Below are 8,500 nucleotides of genomic sequence, written 5' to 3'. Positions count from 1 at the left end.
CCTGTCAGAAGTACTAGTATTCCAGTGGCAGGAGTTTCAACAAGGAGGAGTAAGAACAAAACTAATAATTCTCAATTATAGACAAAGCTTTATTTTTTAATATTAGGTCAGTTAACACTCAGAAATCTTTTGAGAGATTAATTGAACTAAAGAGTAGATTTCATTATTCTATCATAGGCCTAATGGAACCTTTTCAAGATCCTATTGCTATTGAAGAGTATAGAAGGAAGTTAGGCTTTCAAAATTGCAAGGTGAACTGTTCAGGAAAAATCTGGATTTTTTGGACAGATGAATGGCTTGGTGTAGTTATATCTGAATCAGAACAACAGGTTACTTTGCAACTAACTCACTCATCCTTGAATCAATCAGTGCTGGTGTTAGTAGTCTATGCTAAATGTGATAGACAGGAGAGGGAGGAGTTGTGGCAAGATATGGTAGACTTGGCAACTCAACAAGACCTTTCTTGGATAATAGGAGGGGATTTAATGTCATAGTGTCTGATGACGAGAAGCAAGGTGGCCTTCCAGTCTCATCCAATGAGACTTTGGATTTTTCTACCTGTATACAAAATTGTGGTTTGATTGATGTAGGATTCACTGGAAGTAAATTCACATGGTGGAATGGGAGGACTGAAGAAGATTGCATATTCAAAAGGTTAGATAGAATATTGGTGAATCAGCAAGTGTTAGATATCATGCCATCCACAGTAGTGACTCATATGATTAGACGTGGTTTTGATCATGCACCACTACATCTTGAGTGTAACAGCAATGCACATCCTATTGACAAATCTTTTACGTTTCTTAACTTCTGGACAAAGCATCATACATTTATAGAGGTGGTAAGGGAGAATTGGACTGCTGATTTCTGTGGAAATCCATTCTATGTATTTCATCACAAGTTGAAGAAACTTAAAAGAGCATAGGTTCAATGGAGCAGGAGCACATATGGGAATATATTTCAGCAGATTGCCACTATTGAAGATACTATAAAGGTGAAGGAGTTGCAGTTTGAAAATAATGCTTCAAGGGAGAATAGAATGTTGTTACATCAAGCACAGGTTGAACTAACCAGATTTTTACACTTGGAGGAAGAGTATGGGAAGCAGAAAGCTGGTATAAAATGGTTCAATGATGGAGACAGAAATACAAAATTCTTCCATTCATATGTGAAGGGCAGGACGAATAAACTAACTCTGAAAAGAATAAAAGATCCTTCAGGTACATGGTTGGAAAATGAAGTAGATATTGGTTCTGAGGCAATCAGGTTCTTTGAGTCACAGTTTAGTGAAGAAAATTCAAGAGGGGATTATGCATTGTTGGAAAATATTACTAAATTTATAACTGAAGAACAGCAAAAGAATATGGAAGAGTTGCCATCTGAAAGTGAAGTAAAGGAGGCTATGTTTTCACTCAATGGGGACAGTGCTAGTGGGCCTGATGGATTCGCAAGACAGTTTTATCAGAAGTGTTAGGAGGTTATCAAGCTGGATGTTATTCAAATGGTTAGAGCCTTCTTTTGTGGATATGAGATACCACAATTCATCACACATACTAATTTGGTTTTGTTACCAAAAAAGGAGGTGATTACTACGTTTAGTGATATGAGGCCTATTAGTCTCAGCTCTTTCTCCAATAAGATACTGTCAAAAATACTGCCGAATAGATTGGCAAAGGTTCTTCCTAATATTATTTCTCACAATCAGACAGGATTTGTTAAAGGAAGGAGCATTGCAGAAAACATATTACTGGCACAGGAGATCATCAGAGATATTAACTTGAGAGCTAAACATACTAATGTGGTGATCAAATTAGACATGGCAAAGGCATATGATAGAGTCTCCTGGATTTTTTTGACTAAAGTATTGAGACAGTTTGGGTTTGGAGAGGTTTTCATTGATTTAGTATGGAGATTGCTTTCAAAAAACTGGTATTCAGTATTAATCAATGGTCAAAGTCATGGTTTTTTCAGATCAAGTAGGGGGGTAAAGCAAGGTGATCCACTTTCTCCTACATTTTTCATTATAGCAGCAGAGGTCTTAACAAGGAGTCTGAATAAGTTACATGAGAAGCCAAGTTTCATAGGATATGGAATGCCAAAATGGAGTCCTCAAATCAATCACCTATCATATGCTGATGACACAATATTATTCTGTTCTGGGAATGGATATTCTTTAAAGAAAATGATGAGGAGATTGAGGAATTATGAGAAGGCTTCAGGACAGCTGGTCAATACTGATAAAAGTTGTTACTATGTTCATCACAAGGTCTCAACCAGAGTTAATAACAGGATTAAAAGACATACTAAGATGAGACATGGATCCTTTCCTTTCACATATTTAGGTTGTCCAGTGTTTTATGGAAGAAGGAGATTGATATATTATGAGGATTTGATAAAAAAAAGTGATGAAAAGGATTCTGTCTTGGAAAAACAGACTGTTATCTTTTGGAGGTAGATATGTGCTGGTCAATAATGTGTTGCAAACCATGCCAGTATATTGACTATCAGCTATGAATCCTCCTTCTGGGGTGATAAAGCAACTGCACAAGATTTTTGCCAAATTCTTTTGGAGCAATACAGTAGGGGTGAAAAGCAAACATTGGGTGGCATGGGACAAATTATGTCTACCAAAAGATGAAGGAGGAATTGGTCTTAGATCACTAACTTCTATATCTAATGCTTTATTTGCTAAGTTGTGGTGGAATTTCAGATGTGGAAGAAGTATATGGGGTAGCTACATGCTGAACAAATACTGCAAGAAATGGCATCCTACTATGGCATTGGAGAGAGGAGGATCTCACACATGGAAGAAAATGGTAAATATAAGAGATGCAGTTTAGCCACAGATATTTTGGTATCTGAGAAATAGAACTTCAAGTTTCTGGTATGAGAATTGGACAAGGCTGGGGGTGTTGACACCCAATTTTGTCCCTCTTTTATTTAATTTACTCGTGTTTTCTAAATTTACTGACGAACTAAATACTTTATTTTCTTACAATATTTTATTGCTACTACTATTAATATCACTACTTTTATTTTCAACATTACAAGCATTACTTTATCACAAATTTTGAATGTTCGTCATCGTTTCATTTTCGGGTTTGGAACCGTTAAATTAATTACAAGACAACACTTTGCAATTTTTTTTTTTTTACATACTAATTATTTATTGTCTTTACATAATATATATTGTACCAGTTATTAAATTAGAAGTCCAAAAAATAATTAAATAGAGGAGGAAGGATCAACAATTTTCAGCCAAATTAATGACCCAAAATACAAATACAATAATCAGCCCAAAATTTTATTCCCCAGCCCACTATTTTAATCCAATATCCGGTCCAGCCCAACGCTCGACCCGGTCCAACCCGTTCTCCTTCCCCTTTAACCTAATTTCTCTCCCTCTTTCTTTCCTCTCATTTTCTCCACCTCCTCTTTCTCCTTCCTTCATCGTCATCTCCATTCTCCCACGCCCACGTTCTCTCTCTGCACTTCCACATCTCCTTGTCTCCCCACGCCTTCGTCTCTCTCCTCACGTTCTCCCCACACCCACGCCTCTGGCATCTTCCCTGACACTCCCACCACACCGGTTCCCCGCTTCCTCTCTCTCATATGCTCCTCTTCGTTCCCAACTCTATAAATAATGAAATTACTCAATTGAATGGGGGGGACTTGGTTTAGAACAAAGAGGACTTGATTTATCACGAAAACAATCCTAACATCGACAGAGATGCTGGAACCAAAATCCCCTAAAAATACAAGTTTAAACCATCAATGATTACTCAAAAAAAAGATCATCCAACTATTACTCTAATTTTTTGTTGGAAACTTTGTTACTTTAATCGACTTCTTCGAGTTCGAGTACGGATTCGAGACCTGACGCCTCACTTCACTGCACCTACAAAAGGACAGTATGTTTTTTTTTCTTTCTTTCAAAATTTGAAATTTCGAATATGTTCGCATGTTTGTTTCGTTTTGTTGAATCTTAGTTTATGACTTGTAGTATCCAGCATGTTCAGGATTGGTTAGTTTGATTTTGGTCTCAATGATTCTCGTATGTTCGTGTTTTAATTTAGTTCGGGTTTTTGCAGTCTAGAAGTTGATAGATTCTATTGGTTTATGTCTTAACTTTAGCTTAGTTCAATTTCAGTCTTTGTTATAGTTTGCAGTTCTTATTTAGTTATGTATGTGGCATGCTCTGTTGGGGAGTTGCTTATGATAGGCATTAGCATATTTAGATATAATCCTTGCCTTAATATGTATTAGTAATCGAATTGGTTATTCTGCTATCATACTTATGTGGAAATCTGACTCTGCTGTTCAAATGATTCACTCAGAATGATTGTTTGAGTACTGGTTTAGACTATGTGAGTTGTTTTGACATAATTGTCCCTAGACTAGGAGACTATGTGAAATATTATTTGGATTATGTGCACTCTTAATGTGATCAGTGATGATTAATGATTTAAAAAACCTCTGATGATTGTTGTAATGACCTTGTTTAGAATTATAATATCTCGAGTATTTTGACCATAGAATTTTGACGACACAATTTGGGTAAACTGAGATGCTCATGAGGAATTTGGTTTATAAGGCTTGGTTTTCTCTTGTTCTTAAATACCCTGACCTGAACTTATATATTGTTCTTAGCCTGTATCTGCCTACTTCATTTATCATGTTGATTTGTATGAACTATTGCTGAGATAAATAAGGAAGTTTTGATTAGGATAAAACCAGATCTAATAAAGTCTGAACCTGCTTTGTAAAAATCTTATAACGTGAACTAGGTTGTTTGGATGTGACTAAATAAGGCTTCACTGGTTTCAAAGCATGTGCTAGCTTATCTTAGTATGTCTGCATCTGAGTCTAATAAGGTGAAAAGGCCTAAGTCATGAATGTTTGCTTTGGTTGATATGGAACAATCTTAGTGCAAGTCTATCTAATTCTGAATCATAAATGATTGTTGAGTCACCCGGACCAATCTTGACTGTTAACCAACGCAAACTTGCATAATTTGTACTATTACAAATATGCCATGAAAATAGCTCCAAAACAGTCTTTTGAAACACGGAGAGGCTCACTTAAGTTTGTTTTCCTCATCTTTCCAGACTTTGTTTGAACTCTAGTTTCTGATTTACTTGTTGACTGTCTATTCATAGTTTAGCATGATTGGGTTAATCACCAACTTGATTTGCTTTTGACTATCCCTGAGATGCCATATTATAGCCATCATCCTATTGCATCCATTTGCCTGCTAATTGGACTGTTTTAGAAAGCATGTTGACACTTCTACTGTCTTAAGTTCGACCTTTGTTAGTACTTGCATATATTGATACACCTATCTGGATTTAGCTACCTTTTGCTTAATAATTAAGGTTATTGTATCAGTGATAAATGAGATGTTCCATTTGAACTGAACCAGAGTATTGAACCTTAGGTTTTAAAGCCTTTTTCATTGTCCATTATGCTTGCTGATTGCCCATGTGCATCCCACATCCATGCCTCATTCTTTCCATTTACCATTACTTTGTCTAATATACTTCCATTATGGCTTTCACTCTGCTTGGCATAGTGAGTATTTGAGCTGCATTTGATCTGTCTCTTGTGCTGATAAGCAGTCCATATCCTCGTTTTCTTCTTCACTTGCAGCCACTGCTATGCAGATGTTGTTCGCCTTAGTATCTTATATAATTTCTTCTTGTAATGTGCACTGCTGCTACTGGGCAGATTGTGTTCCTTAAATGTTATAAATGTTGTAATGTTGTTAAGATACTGAGGTTGTATACATATGTATACATAAGGCATATTTCAAATATACCAAAATATACGCAGTACGTATACAATCTGTTGATTTGTTCGAATTTATAGCTCACATGTTTAACGTTATCCATTGATCGTATACTAATCCCTTGTTTTCATTTTTATGCATGAACATCGCATACGAGTCCGAGGGGATTCGTCTCCTTCCGCATTTTGGCGTTGGGCTAAAACCCAACGTAACTCCTCCTGTGTCAGCCCAATCTGCAGCCCAACAAGAAAAATAAAATTTGGGCCGAAGCCCGACAGTAGCGGACAGCAGCCTTCCTAAAGTGGACTGAGCCCATTTACATTATATCTATTTTTATTTTCTGTGTGCATTTAACATGTATTGTATGACTAACTTTTGTGCTTGTTAATTAAGATAAACTTTAGTAGCATTAAGGGTTTTAGTTTAGTAATGGGTAGTTAATTCCACAAATTACATTCACTTCTATTTTTTTAAACTATTTATAGTATCTATAACATTTATTTGAGTAATTGATTTTCAAAATAGCATGACTACATCTTTTGGCTAAGAGAATCATAATTTGTGTTTGCTATCTTAGAAGTTTTAAAACGTCACAAATCTTACACTAACTCTAGCTTATTCTAAGAAATAAAAGCAAATTAGTTTCAACGGATAACTTTTCCACTTTAGTTTCTTTCCAATACTTGAAATACATATTTGTTTAAAACAACCTTTAAAACTTTTATTAAATAACTCTTTTAAATTCTAGTCATTTTCTTCAAATACATATAAACATAACAAGTCCCGTTTCTTTTAGTTTATTTTTTTAACTAAATTCTTTTATGCAACTATTATTTTCCACAAGCTTTACTTTAAATAACTTTAGCAATATTTTCTTAAATATTTAAAATTACATCTGCATTTTAGTATTAATTAATTAACATAAGTCCGGTCGGTTAACCATTTAATGGGTCTTAAAGGATTCCTAATACCTTCCCTTTAGACTAATTCAACCCTTACCTAGAATCTTAAGTTTCGTAAACTTAAAACGGAGTTAACTTTAAAATAACTTTAATAAACTTTAGGTGTCCTAATTCACCATAAATAATTAGGTTGCGACTCCTTAAAACAAAATAAACAAAATAGGAATCTCCAATATGTTGTACTCTACTTTAACCCGGTTAAAATGGGATATAACAGCTTGGCGACTCGGCTGGGGAATCAGGTTCTAACCATAACGGACTTAGTTTAAATAGGCTTTGTGTGCTTGTTTTAATTACTTTATTTGTTTGTTAACTATTTTTACATGCTATTAATTGTTTGTTTGATATAAACTGTTTGTTTGATATAAACTGCTTATGTGTTACTTTCTTTGATAAAACTGTCATTCCGTTCATATTTCTTCCACTCCTGGAAAACTCACACATATTCACACACTTAAAACGGCTTCGCGGTTCGCGCCCGTGCACTACTAAATTACCCCTTTAGTTGGATTGATCTTGTGGATTTAGTCGATCGGCGGTGCAGTCGACGGCCACGGACTTTCCACTCCCAAGTTGTCCACTTGGGAGAACCTTGTGTCATAGGAAACCAACTCTTAGTCAGCCTAAGATAGAGCTAAACCAACACCCTTTATTGGGAGCATACATTTCATGACCTAGGAGACTTAATACCCTTGGTGTATTAAGCCCATTAAATGACTTTATCCAAAAGTCCAAGCGGGTTCACGACCCCGAGTGACACCAATCATACTTTATGTGCATGTTTGAAGGATAATTGTGCCTAAATATTGACTATTTGCTCTAATTAATTAAACTTTAGAAGGGAGGGAATGACTAACGTTTTTATGACAGGTATGGATTTGCATTGGAGTACAACAAATGACGAAAATCAAGGACTTCACAAAACGGAGCTGAAATTTAGACATAGGAAATTGTATTTACTTTACTCAGATTAGAAAACAGTTTACGTTGTATTCATTTGACATGTAATAAATATTACATTGTTTTGTACTTTATTTTTTGAGAAATAGAATTTGTTTAATTAATCAAAAGCAACGGGATGACGTATTATGGCACACTTTACCCTTCAAACAAACGTTAGGCCTACCTCTGGCACAAAGAGGTCACATGCATATTGGGACGCGTTATTGTTTGATATAATCGCTTACATTTATTTGACAACTTGTTTGACTTTATTCGACGTGACTTTACGTGATCATGACTTTACCTAGATATGCTCATGAGACTAACATCGTTTATACTTTATGTTTCTTTTATCATATTCCCAAAAAGAGAGTTGATTCGTGTTGACACTCGATGGCCGACCATCCTTACATCACAAGGTCAAAGACGTCATCATTACCTGAACGTAGTTGGGTTGTTCAAGGAAATGAAATTACTATGTCTGATCCGGCCGCAGCTATTTCAACTGGTGTGGAAAATATCGTGATCTCTAGCGATCCGCCCGAGACTTCCGAACACGGAACTACTATTCAACGGGATGAACATATTGCCCGCCTGACTCAAGAAATTGAGAATCTACGTGGAGAACTAAATCGGGTTAGGGACTTGACCAATTTATCCATCACACTCCAAAATTCACCTCCTGCACCTAGAAATACTGCACCAGACGCACCTCGTTTCCCCTCACTTGAATCTCCAGTTCCTGAGCATTTTCCTTCCCAAAACAATGCACCAACCAACGACAACTTACCTCCAATCACCCCCACAA

Source organism: Lycium barbarum, chromosome 2 (assembly GCF_019175385.1).
Source record: "Lycium barbarum isolate Lr01 chromosome 2, ASM1917538v2, whole genome shotgun sequence".
NCBI classification, from domain to species: domain Eukaryota; kingdom Viridiplantae; phylum Streptophyta; class Magnoliopsida; order Solanales; family Solanaceae; genus Lycium; species Lycium barbarum.
The sequence above is the reverse complement of the archived record's forward strand: the minus strand, read 5'-3'. Positions refer to the sequence as shown.